The sequence below is a fragment of the Symsagittifera roscoffensis genome, chromosome 4 (assembly GCF_963678635.1).
Source record: "Symsagittifera roscoffensis chromosome 4, txSymRosc1.1, whole genome shotgun sequence".
NCBI classification, from domain to species: Eukaryota; Metazoa; Xenacoelomorpha; order Acoela; family Convolutidae; genus Symsagittifera; species Symsagittifera roscoffensis.
In genome coordinates, this window is record NC_087065.1 from 49,891,743 (window position 1) to 49,910,934 (window position 19,192).

The 19,192-nt window shown below is 32.2% G+C and overlaps 1 protein-coding gene across 1 annotated transcript in view; it reads left to right on the forward strand.

The window, feature by feature from the left end:
- Positions 1-19,192, forward strand: part of LOC134844926 (uncharacterized) — a 51,933-nt gene that overhangs the window by 6,999 nt on the left and 25,742 nt on the right. The gene's annotated exons all lie outside the window — the stretch shown is intronic.

The window sequence follows — 19,192 nt, forward strand, 5'->3', positions numbered from 1 at the left end:
CCAAGATTAGTCATGATCTTGGCAAAATTTCCCAAGATCGAAACAATGGGTTGTTCGAGCTGGATGAAAACCACAGTAATTTGATTTTAAAACCACGCTGACTCTTGTGGAATTTTGAGATCCTAATTTTAACGGATTTTTTGATTGATTGATACCAGCTAGAAAAACCAACCGTGGTAAACTCAATTTCGAGAGAATAAGAGAACGACAATTTTTTTCGAGACAATCGAAACCAACCGAACTTTGTTTGAGAATTTCGAAACACCCGGAATTTAACCGAGACGGTCAAAACATAAATACCTTGGACCGAACACAGCACGGTCGAAACATATCTAACTTGGGTCGAGCACGGTCGAGCACAGTCGAAACAAATCTTTCCTGGGTCAAGCATGATCGAGCACATTTTTTTCGGTCGAGCACGGTAGAAAAATACCTTAAGTTGGTCAAGACGTTCGAAACATACTGAATTTTAGTCGATATGGTCGAAACATACCGAATTTTGGTCGAGATGGTCGAAACATCAAGTGAGCATCTCGACACGGACCATCACATAGCACAAAACAAGGGTAGTTGGTAGCTGTATTTACATAAAGTGCAGAAAGTTCTGGTCGCACAAATCAAAGTAGAAATACTGAAAAAAAGTGTACCGATTTTCAACGTTTTTCATTTTTGCTTTAAATTTTCTCTTTTTATAGTTATTTTTATTTTTGTCTATGTAGTCAAAAAAGCCGGAGCGGGTTTCGGGGAGATTATTTTGGGAAAAAATATGGTGATTATGATGTTTTCAGGGTATCCGCCTCTGCAAAAAGTTTTGAATCAGACAATAAATTGAAAAACTAGAATGAACATTCGCTAAAATAATTTAAGAACTATAGTTTTCGATAAACAAAAAAAGTTTACGTTTTTTAATATAAAATCATTTTTTTAAACTCAGTAACTCTGGGTAATAAATAACCATAGGTTAGTAGAAAAATACTTTTTTACAAAAAACTGAATTAAAAAATTATTAAAAAATTAAAAGGAACTAAGAACTATCTCCTAAACGAGGATGTGATATATTCTCTCAGCTTCTAACAATTAGCGCTGAAAACATTTTGCTTGGATTTTACTCACCGATTGTAAATTATGCATAATTTTAACAATAGACAAAGCGTCTTAAGCCGATCAGAAACAAAAAAACGCTTTCCGCTGAATGCAACAATTCAAATTAAATAAGAATAAATACTAATAACTTTTTGCCTTTATGCCTGCTTCATCCCACGGGATGGAGCCACGCATTACTCCTTTTGCATTCGCTTTCTCCAGTTCTTTTTCTTTTGGTTCCGAATTTCTCCGTCAAGTTTTTTAGGGCTAGTTTTGCTATGTACTTTTTTCCTGGTTTTGCAGATATTGAGACTGTAGTTGGCATTTTTCTGCGCAGGATGTTCAAAACTGTGTTCTCCGTGACAAATGTAGCCATTTGTAATCCCAACACCATTTTGTCTCATTCGACTGGTGGCTCCGTGGTATGTTTGTGCCAGAAGGGTGGTATATTCAGAGGGTTATTTTGATCACCTGCTTGCTGCGCCATGTCGTACAACGAGTTAAAATGGTACGGGTATAAGGTAAGAAGGGTACCATTTTGATTGTTTTGCCAGTATCGTACAACCGGGCCACAACTCTTTGCCCGGGTTGACCAAAACTTCTTATCATATAATTTCCATATATGAGAAACTTCTTGTCATACAATTTCATGCAATTCCATACGTACAGAAAATTGTATGAAAACTCTATGATAAGCATTTTTCCATATATGAAAATTCTATGATAGTGTGTTTTTCCATAAACCAAAAATTTTGATTTTTTCTTTCTAAATTTAGTTTCTGAAAAATTTTCGGTTGTAGTTGCAACCGAACACAAGTGGCACAGACCTTGGTTACTCAAAACACCAAAGGTTGGCCGGTCTTGCATTGACAATGCATAGAAAACGACCTGAATGTTCCCCATTCCATTATGCAAACCGCTATAAAAGCAAAGGGTAAAAATTACTGCTAGTAGTAGTTAGGCAACGCCTGCAAAAAACAGCGTTATTTTATGTAATTATACTACAATACCAATAACACCAGCAGGTGTAGAATTGATTGATTGTTCACTTGTCCGAAAAAAAATCACTCAACCTCAGCTGTTCAGTATACGGAAACAGTACATTATTAAGAGTAATGAACGTAGTGAAGACTCTTATATAGCTCTTGCTGATTTTTTTTTCAGGAAAAGCAGTAAAATATTGATGCACTTTTTGAGTTCAATTGAAATTTGAAATTCATCTGCTGATATGAACGTAAATAGCACTCTCCGTAAGCATAGAAGAATCCACATAGAAGAAAAGCAGTTCGCATGCGATGATAGTAGGAAAAGATTCATCCAGAGAAGTGATCTTGAACGGCATATGCGAACACACACAGGAGAGAAACCATTTATATGTGTGTTATGCCAGAAGAAATTTAGCCAAGAAGGTGGTCTACGAATACACTTAAGAGTTCACACTGGCGAGCGGCCTTATACCTCGTAAAAGATTGTTCCTGTTTGAGTTATCTTTTTGTTAATAAAGTAAAAGAGCGTACTCTTTCGGATAACAAGGTACAAGATTGTTTCGGTGTTGAACAATTTCTTTTTTGTTTAGGTCTATAAGTTGACAGGTGAAAATGTTAATTAACTTGAAAGTGGTTTCTGAAATTCAACTTTCTTTAATATTTTAGATTGTGGGATGAATGTTTTTTAATCTTTTAGTGGCTGATTTCGAAGTCGCGATGATTGTCTATGTGGATATTTTTCTTTTTGATCTTGTGGTAGAATTTTTTCTTCTAATTTTCGATTTTGTCTTCCTGTTTGAGTTATCTTTTTGTTATCTAAAACTTTTGATGTTTGTTTGTGAAGTTCTCTTTCATTTTTATCTAATAGTTTTTGGATAGAATTCATATCAGTGCTTTGATTTTGTTCGTGATCTGAGTTACTTTGAATAACTTTAAGTCCTGTAAAGGAGTATAATTGAGTCAGTTCACGAAGAGCGTACTCTTTCGGATAATAAGGTAAAAGATTGTTTCGGTGTTGAACAATTTCTTTTTTGTTTAGTTCTATAAGTTTGTAGGTTACATCAGTAGGTTTATCAATTATTTGATATGGTCCTTTTTGGAGTGGTTGTATTTTTCAGAAATTTGTAAATTTTGGAATTAAAACGTATGTTCCGATTTTTAAGTTTGTAGCTGGTGTAAATCGAGAATTTATTTGGGAATTAGTATTTTGTCTTTGTAATAATTTTTTGTTACTTTTGATAGATTTCATTCTGTTTTTTATCTCTGTTTAAAATCCATTCGGTGTCTGTACCGGAAGCTTATTTTTAAAATTTGTGGGTGATAAAAGTGATCTTCATCGTGGGTATGTAGTGGTAGATTATAACATATTGATTCTTTAGTGAGTTGACAATAACCTTGTGTATTTTTTGAAGATTTTGCTGTGAACATTATTGGTTTCCGTGGTTTTTGATTGAAAACCATTTCATAGGGTGATAGTCCTAAAGTTGTTGTGATTTGTGGGTTATAAGATAATGGGACTAGTTTTACAACTGTTGACAATTCAGTATATCGTGTGTCATTTCCGTTAATGATACATCTAAGATATTCTTGTAATGAACGGTTCATGCCTTCGACTAATCCATTAGTCCAAGGTGCATGAGATGTACGTTGTTTGTGCTTAACATTATATAAGTGGCATAGTGTAATGATTTCGTTGCTTATAAATTCGGTGCCCTTGTCTGTAACAAGGGTTTCGGGTAAACCGAATTATGCTATCCAGTGTTCATAAAGTGTTGTATATGCATAATAAGCATTAAAAGGGGGTACTGGGTTAAGTGCTACGTAGTGTGTGAATGCATCGACTAGGACCATTATATATGAAATTAAAAAATGAAGTTTGAGTATGTTTCTCTGATCCTGAGTGTCCTTTAGTGTGTAAAGAGTGAGAGATATGAAAAGCTATAAGCATCATACTTAAAGGTAGGCAGGGTACTTTTATATCAGATGTTTCGTATTCTAAAATATCTGTAGTTTCGTTGATAGAGGTATTATTAAAACTTCTGAAACATCTAGGAAGGGTTTTATTTCCTAGAATGGTGATATCGGCATCAATTGGCTTGGTTTTTTATTTGAGCCAAGATTTTGATAGTCCAAAGACTGGGTCAAGATTTTGACGTTTCTGTAATAACTCGAGTGTTATTTTTTCCGTTATTGGGAGAAAAATGTTTTCAATTTCTATTTTTGATAGAGTTATTGTATCTAGAGGGTCATGGAGGTTAAAAACATGGTTTATTGTATATTTTGAGTCCTTATTTGGTGGGCCTGATAATTATATTATCAGTTAGGTTTTTTTTTCTATTAAAAGGAATAGATCTGTTTTGTATAATTTTTTTTTGATTGGTTTTTGGTGTGTGTTGTTTTTATTCCATGAAGAATATGGTATCGGTTTAAATGTAGAGTTTCCTAGAAGAGTTACTTCGTAGTGATTGCTTTGACAAACTAAATATAGTGGAAAATGTTGTTATTTTTTACTGCATTTTGCATTGTAATCTTGGTGAATTTTCATCTTGTGCAAGGAGAAACTTAAAATTTTGCAGTATTTTGACTTGTTGTTTTTCTCGTTAACAATTCAGGTGATGCATTTCTACTTCGAGTATTGGGCAGTGCGAGGTTTTATCCTGCTTTCCAAACTATATGTAAGTTTGGGAACTTCTATAAAATTAGTTGAAATCTATAAACGCTATGGTTTGTGTTTGATTTTTGTGTAAAAAGGAAGATTATTGGTTTGTGATCTGTAAATAAAACTGTTGGATGTTTAGATCCAAGTATTTAAAATTCATATTCTGTAAGTGTATATATTATGTCTGTGCATTCTCTCATAAGAGTAGAGAGTCTAAGTTCAGCTTGTGTGAATAGTCTTGAGTTTGCTGAAATGAGATGTTTTTTATTTGTTCCGTTATGAGATTGTAATAAAGCTGCATCGATGCCAAAGTTAGAGGCGTCGCACATAGCATAAAATGGCTGATCGGGATGTGGAATTGTGTTTGATAATTGTTCAGTAGGAAGAGTTTTTATTTCTTCAAATCGTTTCTGATATTCTGTTGTCCATTCAAAATTGTTCTGCTGACTAAGGATGTTGTAAAATGGTCTTAAGTATAGCTGCATTTTGTATACGTATTTACTTAAGATTTTTAACGTTCCAAGAAATTCTTGTATTTTCTTCTTATTCGAAGGTGGTTGGAGTTTTTGGATTGCATCTATGCGAGATTTTAATGGAGTCATAGTGTTCTTTATATAATATGTCCAAAAAATTTTACACGTGTCAGAAAAAAAACAGAAAAGCGTGATTTATCTGGGGCTGCTTTCATGTTTTCTTGTAAAAATATTTGATGATTTTTTTCTAAGACAATGAACTTTTCGTCTTTTGCTTGTGATTGCATAAAAACATCGTCTAAATATAAGATTGCGTTTTTATTGAGTATGAGTGGTCAGAAATTTTACTCATGAATGCTGAAAATGCTGCTGGTCCTATGGAATTTTCATAGAATAATCTGTTAAATTCGTATTGTTGATATCCAATAACGAATTGTGTTAATCGTCTGGATTGTTCGTCTAACGGCATTTGATTATATGCACTATTCATATCTGTTGTTGTGAAAAATTTACTGTTTATTTTTGTGAGAATTACTTGAATTGGATCGATATTCCAATTACATTTAGATTCATCAATGAGTGAATTGAGGTATCTTGCATCTAGAACTATTTTCAATGATTCTCCTTTTGCTAAAATGATAACGCGGTTTATGAATGTGTTATCTTTCGGCTGTTCTTCTTTATTTACTTGAGAGATGATTTCATATTGCTCTAGCATTTCAAGTAATCGGTTAACTTTGTCTTGTAAGTGAATTGGGACTTAACTTGATCGTTATTTTTTGAAAACTGCATCAGGTTTTAGAGGTAAATTTATTGATGAATTTATTTTTCCAACATCAAATTAAAATGTTGCGTAAACTTTCGGGTATTTCAATAGTAGGTCAGCTAATTGTTCAAACTCTTGTTGTGTTATCTGAGAGTGTTGAAAATTGAACATTGTGAAAAATTTTTGTTGTTCCTCCGTGTATTTTGATATTTGAAATGTTGGTTTAAATTAGGGTGTTTTTGTGAATTAATCTGTGTTTCGTTTTTCCTTACTTAAAATATTATCAAGCGATAATTCTTTTTCAAGAATTGTTGATTAACATATATCTAATAGTTGTAAAATATTATTTACTTTATACGCTATATCCTTTGTGAAAGAAATTGTTGGTTTCACAAAAACCTAATTATTTTATACATGTACAGAAATCATGTCTGAGTTTGAGTCTTTCCTGTATTTGATAGATGAAGTTGTTACCCGGAAAAATTTATGAATTGGTCTGAATTCAAGGTCAGACATATAGAGATATTGATTGTTTTGTTCTTTATCATATTGGTGAACTTGTTTGATTGAAAAGTTATGAATATAACCTGCTAGTGGTTTCAGGTGTTTCCGTTCCTGATTGTATTTAGGGTTAAATTTTGAGAAAAATGGTGGTTGTTTGTTCATTCTTTGAAAAAGTTTTCTTTGTATTTATTTTGGATTTTGAATTTTTATTTCATTCCAAGTGGGAATGTTGATGATATTTGATTCCGCTCCAGAATCTATTAAAAAATCCATTTCAAGGTCTGGTGGTTGAAGTTTTTTGCTTTTTGGACTTTCTAAAAGAAGTGGGATTGTCCGGATTTTTTTTTGGTTGTTTAGGTATGTTTTGATAAATTTCATTTGTGCTTGAGTATTCTGTGGGTTTATCTTCTGTTATTTCTTCTACTAATTTTTCTATTGTTTTGTTAGTGTTTATAGGTCTTGTATAGTAATTTAAAAGAAATTGATCATGATTTTGATAGATATGGGATTATATTGGTTGTTCGTATACAATAGGTTCGTAGTCATTTTCAACATGTATCATGTTAACTGAAATTGAATGGTCTGTGTCACTTTCACTGTCTGTGGATTCACAATTGTTGTGATTTAGTTGCAATTCTGTGCTTTCGATATTATCAACACCAGGGGGTTTGGTTGAGTTTTTTCAGTTGCTTGTACTTGATTTATTTGCCTCTGATGTTTATATTTACTACTCCCATAATTTTGTAGTGAATTTTGATAACGTATGTTATTCCTATGTGGTGACTGAGAGAAGTTTCTCTGTCTATTGTTATAACTTGAATTTCTGTTCTGTGAAGTATCACGTGATCTATTTTGATAGTTGTTATATTTTGATCTGTGATAGTTTGATCTGTTGTTAGATAATCAGGTGATCTATTATTTTGATATCTAGGATTTCGATCATTTGAAAAGTTTCTTTTTCTATTGTTGGAATAATTTCTATTTCTTTTGTATGAAGAGTTTCTAGATCGACTATATGAATAATTCCTATTGCTAGAATTTGAATGGGAACTGGCATCAAACGAAAATTTAGGTTGGTGTGAATTTGATCTTGAATAGTTATTTCGATATTGACTATTTCGACTGTTTGATCTACTAGACCTGTTTTGTGAGAACTTTCGTGAATTTCTTTGATTTGGTGATCGTGCTCGATAATTCGGATTATAAGGTGATTGTTGTCTAGAGTAACTGGAGTTCTTTGAAAGTGGTTTTCCTGAACAATTATTACTATGAATGTTTTTTTTTGGTTAAAACTTGATCTTTTTTCATGTACTGATGAAATGATTTATTTGGTTCTCTATATTTTTGTGGTTCATTTTGATTATCTTGTTGTTTTTGTCTGCATTTGGCAGTGCTGTGTCCGTATCTTTGGCGATAATTACACCATTTTTTGAAAGATGGTTTACCTTTAAAATTTGGGTTTTTCTCGTAGATGTTTAAGATTTCTGTGGTTTTTTCAAATAACTCTGTATCGGAGTCGTGAACATTGTTTATCTGTGAAGTAGTGGTTTGGATGTTATTGACGTCTTGTAGCTTTAGATTTTCTGTTTCTTCTAACTTCATAGTGATTTCTGCTTGTTCTAGTTTATCTACTAGATTCCTAAAGTCAAATCTGGTTCACGGTTTGAGGAAGGGTGTGATGTTCTCTTTTTTATTGCTATTTTTCGCAATTGAGGCGTTAGAGTTATCATTAAGGTTTCTGTCATCTTTGTATTTTTATATTCATGGCTATTGAGTGAGTATGCTTTTCGGACTATTGTTTCAAATTTGAATGCAAGTTGTTTAATTGTTTCATATGGCAGTGTACGATAAAACTCTTTGATTTTGTTTGTTTCTTTCAGAATCAAAATTTTTGAGAATTCTTGTGTGAATCTTGTCCAATCTGATTTTATATCTGAAGGTAAAACTGAAACCCAATTTTGGGCTGCGCCGTCAAGTGTGGATTGGATTAAAGCTGTGCGTCTATGTATCCATTTGTGATGGCGTGGCGTGTTTACTGCTTCAGGTACTATATTTAAATTTAAATTTGCTGTGACTGCATTTGGGTAATCTTCTACTCAGTATTCAGGAAACTTCTCTGAATATACCATTAGTGGCTTATTTGATGATATTGATGATCCTGCCATTAGGTATGGTTCTACAGTCATTTGCAGTGATTCTGCGGCATTTGGCATTTGAGAAAAAAATTTAAATTGACTTTTTGTTATTTCATGTTGTTGTAAATAATATGGCAGTGGGATTTCGTTATGCATTTGAGTTGGTTGGTAAGATTGTGTTTTGACAGGGTTTTGTGGTTGAAAAATTTTATTGTTGTAAGTTGTTGGGTTATTTCTAGGTTGTCATATTTGTTCATTTCGTGTGTATGGTTCGAAAATATCTGGTTGGTCAATACTGTAAGAACAAGGTCTTTGGCTTGAATGAAATTGTGGATGATTTTGATAATAGTATTCTTCATCATCTGATGGAAAATAATTAGTTGTATAATAAGGAAGTTGATTTCTAGTATGGTATCTATTTGTATTATTTATTATTTTGTTGAGAAAAAGGATAAATTTCACTTTGTTCTTGTGATGATCGTGGTTGAATATTAAAATAACTGAATTTGAAGTCGTTGTAGTATATTTTGACTTTGTGAATATGAGTAATTTGATGTACTCATATTAGAAGCTTTTGTTGTTTTTGATCTATTTACACAGTTATAATTATGTTCTGCAAAATTCTTTCTATGTGATTTTTGTTGTTTATATGATGGTTTTTAACTGGTCGAAAGGTTGGGTAATCCATTTGTGCTTATTTTCGAGCAACAGAGGGTTTTACTGTGGATTGTATAATTTTTTGTTGTAACGTTGGGTTTTTTAGTTTTGGAGTTGTAAAATTGGGTTGAATTGGTGAAATACTTCGTTGTGCTTCTGTTGTTGTTATTGTTTCAACTATTTCTTTGCTTACAAAATGTGATGGACTTTATATATCTTGTTGTGTAAAATTTCTTGTTCCATTCATGATTTATGAAAGTAGAATTTAAACTATTGTTTCCTGTTCTTTCTGGGAAGATTGAATTATAGTTTAAAAGTGTTGCGTCAATTGTAAGTGGGTATACTCTAACGTAATTTTTGTGAATAGAAGTTGTGCTAATTGTTTGTCTTGATATATCTGTTGGTATATAAAAAAATGATTCATGAAACCATTCAGGGTCCCAAACATAATCTGATTGTTCTGCTAATACAATTTCGTCATCTGTATTTTGTGGTCTAAAATTTTTTCTTGCTTGTGCAATAAGATCAATATTATGACTAAAATAATCGATTTTGAACCATGCTAAGAATTTTTGTAAATCGTGCTTAACATGTTGTGTTATGTCCTTACTAACTAGATCTTCTCGGATTGCATTCAAGAATTTTGAAAATATATATTTATTTCTTGTCGTACAGTTGTATGTCGAGATGTTTGAGTTGAAGAATCGCTTTGAGCTTCTTTCAATTCTAATATAAATATATAACTATAGATAGATAAGTGAGAAAACATCATTTGTGAATATTGAGTTTGCCCTTTGTGAGTTTTGATGTTGTATGCTTTTGATGTATTGTGTTAAAACTTTTGAAAATTCAATATCTACGTCATCCGTTCGAATGAGATATTTATCATGAAATGCGTTTGGTGATTTGATTTTTATTGTGTAGATTCCATATTGTGATGTGAGAATACATATATCTTTGAGATAGTGGTCAGAAGGTTGTCTTTTGATTTTTACATCGGGAAATTCTTTTGTGCATGGACTTTCTCCTTTTTCGAATAAAATTGCGAATAGGTTATGGCAAAATTGAACCTGTCCTCAAGCTTCAGTTAATGGATGTATTAAAAATGGGAGTACTGAATCTTCTACGTTATTTTCATTTTGAATCATTTTTGTGTTGTATGACTGTTAGCGTGTAATTTTCAATATGTCTTATTGGTTGATTCCAATTGTACAAACGTATTGTTTTGTTTGTGTAACAATTTTTTATTCTACGCTTGCCTTTTATTGATGCTTTTGACGTGGTTTCATAGTCAGTGAAATAACTTTGCTCGTCAAATTGATGGTTTTTTTTTATTTTAAATAAATTGAGTCTTTTGAATTGTGAAGTTCTTGTATTGCGGTTGTTTCTGATTCTGAGACTGCGTTTCTTCGTTTTGAAAATCGTTTCCTTTTATTTGTTTTTGCTTGTTTATAATTTTTTTTCTTAGGGTTTGTTTTTTGTTCTTATGTATCCTATTGTTTGTCTGTGTGGTGTGATTACGAGGCCGTATCTTTCGTCGTTAATTAAACAGTTGTGTTTTATAATTGTTTGTTTGTTTCCTAAATTGTCTCTTGACATAAGGTTTAGGATGATGGATACAAAAATGGAATTAGTGATTTCTAATGTCTTAAACTGCTAGTTCTTACGATTTTTTGTGATTAGCTTAACTTGGGTCCTTTTTGTGGGGTTGGAGAGAAAAGCTTTTATCAATTCGTGAGAATGATTCTTACTTCTCGTGAATAATTCTAAGTTAAGATAGACTTATCTAATCTTACTTAGGGGTTGTGATTTGTGATCAAGATTGGAGAATAATAAATCGATCCACAAGGTTCAGGTATAATTAGAAAGCAAGTAGTTCGTTAGATACTATTTTATGACTTACTAAGTTTAAGTGTTTTAGCCTGGGTCAAACAAGAGGAGGGGAATCAAGTGAAGGATGAGTAACCGAAGTTCTTCACTGTTTATCCTAATTAGAATGGTTAGCTATTTGAAAAATTTCTGTTATTTCTGGGTCTTTGATAAGGGTTGGGTAGTGAATCGACGTTTGAGGTCGTTAGGCAGTAATTAATATGGGAGGGGGAGAACAAAATTGTTCTGTCTGATCCAAGGATAAGCATTGATAATCAGAATATTAGATATAGTTAAACTTAATTTAAAGATCCATGGGAAGCCTTGATGATCTGTTATTCGAAATGAAATTAATTAAGAGAAAACAAGGATAAGCCTTGATAGTTTATCACTAAAAGTTTATGTTAAAAAGGTTAGTTTTAGTTTTGATGATTGTTAGTTTTTGAGATTTGCTGTTATATTTTAGTTGATGAAGCTGGGATGAAGGGATGATTTATACATACTAACGATGTATGATTTACACTAACTAATTTTTATATTTTTTATTTTCAATAAATATTTTTTCAAGATGTTATTTAATGTACAGCTGATTTAAGGAAAACGACTAGTTTTGTTTTTATCGATCGTTATTGTAGGTTATTATTTAGCGCCATGAAATGTTATTGAAGATGATTCTTCAAGTTTTTATGTCAGTAAATGGAAGTTTAAATTTACTGCTGGTATTATTCTAAATACAAAAGTTTGATCTCTTTTTTGTCGTACAAACATGAAATCGATTGGTAGATTTCTTCCAAGTCGTAGGTCGTCTCTTGTTCGATGTCTTCTTCCAATAGAGGGTAGTTCTCGTATTGTTCGGAATATTGGATCTGATCTATTGAGGCGTAGAGACATATCTACAAAATTTTTGTCAAATAACATATTTGAAATGTTGTATTTGTCTAATTCTAGTGTAATTTTTGTCTAAATCTAGGTAAGTTAAGGTATGTTTGAGACTTTTGGTTGCACCAGATGAGTTATGACCTATTGGTTATACTCATAGAGTAACTTCAGATAAAGTACACCGTCTGCTCGTCACGCTATCTTATTTTCGACCGGATAGATTCGTGCAACTTCTTTGTCTAATACCAATCTTAATCTTACCCTTATATCTCCTAGTCTCAATAGATCTAGTGTACACCGGTTTATGCGAGTTAGTTCCAGAATGAGAACAACTGTATTCTAAGACTAATTCAGTTTGTTCTGGTGTTGAAACTACAAGTAGTTTCAACACTTACAAATAAGTGGGTTGTTAGTTTGATGGAGTATGATTGGTTAGTATTCAATATTTTATAGAGATAAAAAATCAGAATGATATCCAATAATAAATTCTAGTTTAGATCTGATTCCAATTCATAGATATTGATGCCTTTTAGAATGCACTTGGGTAAATATGCACATTTCGATGTCAACTGAAATTCATCTGCTGAAAGTGACGTAAATAGCACTCTCCAAATACGAACGTGGAAATGATGCGAAAAAAAAAACGTGAAAAATTTCTAGTTTTGAAAGTGGAATTTAAGTTCTAGATTTCCAGCGGATTAAAAATTTTACCTACTGATCCACGTTTCTCTAGTTAGGTTCATGTTATCAAAAAAGGCTCAATCATAAATTGCGATTTGTGATATGTAAGGGCTATCTTGTCTTACAAAAATTCGGTATGGTAAGTTTCAGAAGGTAAGTTTCAGAAAACTTTTTGAAAACTTTTTAAGTTTTACTTGCAAATAAAGTTTTATCTTGAAAAAACATTTTTATATTAAAAAATCGAAAAAAAATGGATGGTAGATTTCAGATGATTCGCATTTTAAAAAACAAGATCTTTTCTTTAATTGGAAGGCCGATTTTTTTTATAGAAATTGTTTTTTATTTGGTCTAGCTTTGTGTTAAAAAAAGTTGATTGTTTTTTCAGTGTTAAAACACGTCTACCGCTCCTTGTAATTTTCAACTTTGTGAGTCTTCTTTTTTCTACTCGTTCCAGTAATATACAATAATTACAAGATACCGATACTTACAAGATAGATAGAATTTATTTGAAAATCGTCCGCCCTGAAAAAAAATCAACTTTTTGGAAAGCTGAAATATTGTTTTAGGTTCTAAAATTGTTTGCTCTTCTAAAATTGTTTGCTCCCACCTTCCATTGGGTGGGAAGTTCTACCGTGTGGTTCGGCCAAAAGGCGAGTGTTCCCCACAGGCTCGAATTAGTTGTTGACTGCGCCATAATAAAAGTATAGGTTTACCACTGGTAACTAAAGTATCTAACTAAGATTAAAGCAGAATAAAAGTAATGTGTGAATTAAAACTGACTGTAGTCTAAAAAGAGCAACTAGTGACTCGAAGTCCAATGGACTTCGTAGAGTGGACGTTAACTGGTACTTGATTAAACAATAAACTTCAAGGTTAAGACATACTAAAATACTAAATCACAACAACCATGCAATAATTACAAGATACCAATTCTTACAAGATAGATAGAATTGGCCGCCTGTTCATTCGTCCGCCCTGAAAAAAAATCAACTTTTCGAAAAGCTGAAATATTGTTTTAGGTTCTAAAATTCTTTGCTCTGCGCATGCTCAGAAACTTATTTATTGTGATTCTGATTCAACGACTCCAACAGTTTGCAAATCTCGCTTTGATTCTTCTTCAAGATTTGGTTTATTTTATATTTCCGAACTTAGTTCATTTCGGGTTGGTTTGAAAAAGATAATCGGTTCTTGTTTTGAATGTCTGCAATAGATAGAAGCAGGGTTTGAAAGTTCTGGCTTGTGCATTGAATTCTGGTTCTGGTTTTAATTTTTGTAGGCTCAAAAATTCTCTAATGCTTATTTGTTTCACTTTCTTTGGTTTTTTGCCTGGTAGCTTGGCTTAAAAAGTATGATTAAGAATTAACCTGTGGCTCAGAAAGTATCTAAAGCGTTTTTTGTTTAAATTTTGGGCTTCTTGTTTTTAGTGTGTGTTTAAAACAGTTAGTAAAATATGGTTTTCGGTTTTTAATCAAAAATGTAAACCCCAGTCCTCAAACCGATCTTATTTAGTGTCCATTTAATGACTACTACCGTTAGCATCAACTCCCAGTCATATCCTTTCATCTTGAGTGATTTTAAATTGAAGAAAAAGAATACATTCTTCTTCAGTCAAATTTAATAGAAACCTTAAACAAGTGAGGACCAGAAACCACTCGCAAGAGAATTTCAAAAGAGCAGAAAACAGCGCATGACCCAGTCAGAAATGATTTCGCTCTCTTTTTAATAAAAAGTTATTATGGGCATAGTTGAGTCCATAAAAACTAGTTTTAAGCTAGCTACAAAATTGAAAATTAAGCTCTTTCTTATGATATTTCACTGAAAAACTTGCCTATCAAAATTTTCCAAGGGCCACATCCAAATGTTACATAGCATGCAATACCTCATTTATTTTCAAGTCTTAATTCCTCTTTGAGATTTCAGTTTATGTGTTTTTGCTGAATATAAATAATTTCGGGCCATATGAAAAATGATATCGCGTTCTTATTTGGAGTGTGTTCAATGAATGATAGCTGGGCTCATATCAAAGTTCTCATATCAAAATTCAGCTTTGACCTAGAAAGGTTTTAATACTGTTTTGTTTTGATCTTATGGTGTTTTCATTTTTAGTGAGTGCATTGAATGATAGCAAGAATATAAAGTTTCTTCATTTTTGGCTCGGAAAAACTCGTTTTTTTATGTTTTTGTCCGAATGAAGTGCTTATTGTTAGTGCGTTTCTTGTTGGTAGCTTGGTTCAAAAAACGGTTTCAAAGTTTTTATTTGGCTAAAAAATATCCAGTTTTTGAAAGTTTTAAATTCAATTGGGTTTTTATTTTCAGTCTGTGCATTGTCTGGTCGCTATGCCTAAAGAATTATGGCTTCCAAAGTCACCTCTATCTCAGAAAAGTTTTAAATCTGTTTCTTCAATATAATTGGGTTCTCCATTGTAGTGTATGCTTTTGATGGTAGCAGTGCTTCACAAAATCTGATATCAAACTTTTAAATTTCGCTTACAAACTTTTTATGAAGTATTTCTTAGTTATTGGGGCTCTTGTTTTTTAATGGGCTAAAAAACAGGCTAAAAGTTCACTGTTGGCTCAGAAAAAATTAATTATGTTCATGTTTTTAATATGAGCATTGTCAAAAAGCTGGGCCAAAAAATTTAAGGTTTTAAATTTCACCTTTGTTTTTGAAAACTCTTAGTCTTTTTTGTAGTCAGTGGGCTGACTACAAATTTGAATACTGATTTTGAATACTGAAAGGTAGCTGGACTTATAGAAAAATAAAGTTTCAAAGATTACTTTTACTTATTACTTTTACTTTTACTTACTCTTTACTTATAATCATTCAAGATTGCTTTATTTGGGTAGTATAAAAAATAATTTAAATTTCTATTTGTTAAGTCTCAGAAATGACACTTTGAAGCAAAATCTTTGAAGATTGCCTCTATTTTGGTTGTTCTTTGATATCAGTTAAAACTCAGGCAAAACCACGAATAAAACATCCCAAAATCCATTGGTTTACAACATCGTTAAAGAAAGCTATGACATTTCGTTAATTGCATGACCGCTTTCCTTTTTCATTATGAAAACCTCGAGTTTTTCTGAGAAAAAAATTTTTGTTGTTATAATTACTCAATTTTTGAATTAAAAATTTCAACTTGATTTTTATGTCATTAATAAACCGGCCAGCGCTTTTTATTTTTGTTCATTGTCATTTTTAGTTCACTTACAAAACAATTATTAAAGAAAGTTAACAAACTACGATAGCAACGAAAAAAAAGAGCAAGTTCATAAATTGTTAGCGTGATACCGATAAAAACAAGAAGTAGAGATTTGATCGACTGTTCATCTGCAAGAAAAAACTATCACTCATTTTTAGCTGCTCAATCAACAGAAATCCTTAAATATAAGGCTCTAAGACCTTGTGCGATAAGCATAGCTTCACAAAATAAAAGCGTTACACAAAATTTCTTATTTGAATATTTTTCTATTTAACAACCCTAATAGCTTGCAATACTTCGTTTTTTCAAGTTTTAACTCGCTTTTGAGTTTTCAGTTCATGTTTGATGACCAATTTAAATCAATTCGGGTCGTTTGAAAAAACCTTTTGAGTTGTTGTTTTGAGTGTATTTAATGAATAATAGCTGAGCTTAAAAATGTTCATATCAAATTCAACTGTGATAAAAAAAATTCTACTACTTTTTTTCGACTCTAAGGTGTTTTCACTTTTAGTGAGTGCTTTGAATGATAGCAAGAACTAAGTTTTTTGTTTTCATTAAGTTTTTTGGCTCAGAAAAACTGATAATTTTTTAATTGTCCTAAAAAGGTTCTTGTTTTTAGTGCGTTCTTTTTACGGTAGCTGGGTTTATAAAACGTTATCAAAATTCACTTCTGGCTAAGAAAAAAAAACTTTCTTAACTTGATTGGTTTCTTGTTTTTAGTGTTTGCATTGTCTGGTGGCTGGGCTGAAACTTAGATAATTTCAAAATTCAAATCTTGCTCAGTAAATCTTGTAATCATTTTTTTTCATAATTGATTCTTATTTTTAGTGAATACTTATGATGATAGCAGGGCTTCACAAAATTTGTTATCAAAATTTTAAATTTCGCTCAGAAACGTTCTAAGACCTACTTTTTACCCAACGGGGTTCTTGTGTTTAGTTAATCTATTGAAAAAAAAACCGATTTCAAAGTTCAACGTTGGCTCAGAACAACTCATAAAGTGTATTTCTTTGACTGATTTGGGTTCATGTTTTTAGTTAGTGCATTGTCAAAAAGCAGGGCTATATAAATTATGGTTTTGAAAATTCACTTTCGACTTAGAAAAACTAGAGTGTGCTTACTGAAAGATAGCTGGATTTAAAATAATTGTTTCTTTTGGCTCAGAAAGTGTCTGAGCCAATTTTTTACTTCACAGCTTCGCAACTTTTAATGTCTGCAAAAATTTTCTGACTTCACCACTGGCTTATTTAGTGCCTAGTTAATGACTGTTGTTGTTGGCATCCGATGCAGATCAAAAGTTTTCATTATGATTAGTAAAAAAACATATAAGCTTCTTCAGTAAATTTTTATAATAAAAATTATCTAGAAGAAGACTAGAAAATAATAGCAACAGGGTTTCCTGAAAACTAAAACAAAATATTGAAAAATATGAAAAATATGAAAAAAGCAGACAATTAAATCAAAATAAGTTTCGTTTTGTCTTCAATTGAAAATCATGACTGCTCATGAAAACCATGACAGTCTATAAAAACTAGGTTGATATTAGCTACAAAAATGAAAACTAGGATTTTAAATAGTTTTAATGAAAAATAAACAATTCATTTTCATGATATACTACTGAGAATCTTTAATATCAAAATTTTCCAAATGCTATCCTTAAACAGTTTCCTTTCAGGTTCAAAGCTCGATTGCGCAGTGAAAACTATAAAAATTTCTATTCATAAAATCGCAAAATTGAAACTATGTAACAAATTTTATTTGCGGTAGCGACATGCGATTGCGTTTATTTTTGTACTAAATTAATGTCAACTACAATGCCAACGGAACCACAAATAAATTTCCCTTTCTCGATGGATTTACAACATAGTTACGGAAAACTATTAAATTTCTTTGACTTTTCATTCTGGAAACTTACAGTTGTTCAAAAAATCTTTGTGATTGAATTCGGTCTAGTTTTAACTTCAAAAGTGAGTTAGAACCGATGTGGTTAACTCATAGAGTAATTTCGGATAGGGTACACCGTCTGCTCGTGACGCTATCTTATTTTCGGCCGGATAGATTCGTGCAACTTCTTAGTCTAATACCAATCCTAATCTTACTCTTATATCTACTAGTCTCAGGGTGTTTAACTAGTCTCTGCTAGGCTCAATAGGTATAGAGTATACTGGCTTATTGCAACTGCTGAAGTTCTCTTGGAGAGGTAACTATTTTCTAAATTAAATTCAAATCTCTCTGGTGCTGAAATTACAAGTAATTTTAGCACTTACAAATAAGTGGGTTGTTAGTTGGATGGAGTATGATTGGTTAATATTAAATATTTTACATTGGTAAAATATATAATTTATCCAATAATAAAATGTAGTTTAGATCAGGTTCCACCCATCCGGGGTTTACAGAGTTTTTTAGAACTATCTATATTCTCTGCAATTTGAAGGATGGATGATGAACGTTGGTATTTGGCGAACATCATTTTCTTATCCGGTTCCTCTTGGAGAAGAACGTTCCAGGACGCTGGAATTATGGACAGGAAATTTTTACTTCGTCATTCGACAACGACTGTGATCCCCAATGAAATCAATCCGATTTCAAAATGGTTTGCTATGTCAGGTTTTTCAGTATTAGAAGAGAACTGTTTTGTGTGCAGCCTCGTCTGGGAATGGCGTGAAGATCGCGTGTGGAAGGGATGACTTGTAACTCGGATCTGTACGTAAACTTGAACATCGAGGTGGTCATTGTTCTAGTTCAATGAAGTCCTTTTCTGCGAAGTCAAGTCGTACTCTAAATCCTTTGAGTCGTGATTGTGGACAGCATGTCGGTTGTGTTTAGCCATTCTTTTGTTCGAGTGTGATGGGATCATCTAGTCTTTGGATGTTCGTCTTTGTTGTTTTGTATGATCTATATTCTGCAAAGTATGATTTACATTTTATGAAATTATTTTAATTCGCTTTTTAATCATGAATTTAGTTAGTCGTTTTCACAAAAAAGTTTTGTTTTTAGTTCGGTTATTTTGAAAAGTTACTCACCCTTGAGTACCTCTTATTAAAGGTAGAAGTGTGGTCACAAAGCGTGGATGTAGCGCGGTGGGTTAGGCCGGCTATAGTGCATGCTCAGGACGTCCTCTCTGGTGGGTTAGGCCAGGAGTGAGAGTATGATTTTATGCTGTTTCTTTGAGAGGTCCTGTTATGTGATAACGTTTGATGTTGGGTATATGTTGGTCTTTCTTATGTTACTTTGGTTGTGTCTTTTTTTCAAAAATCAAATTGTTTTTGGTTTGGGTTTGTCTTGCGACTTTTTTGTGTT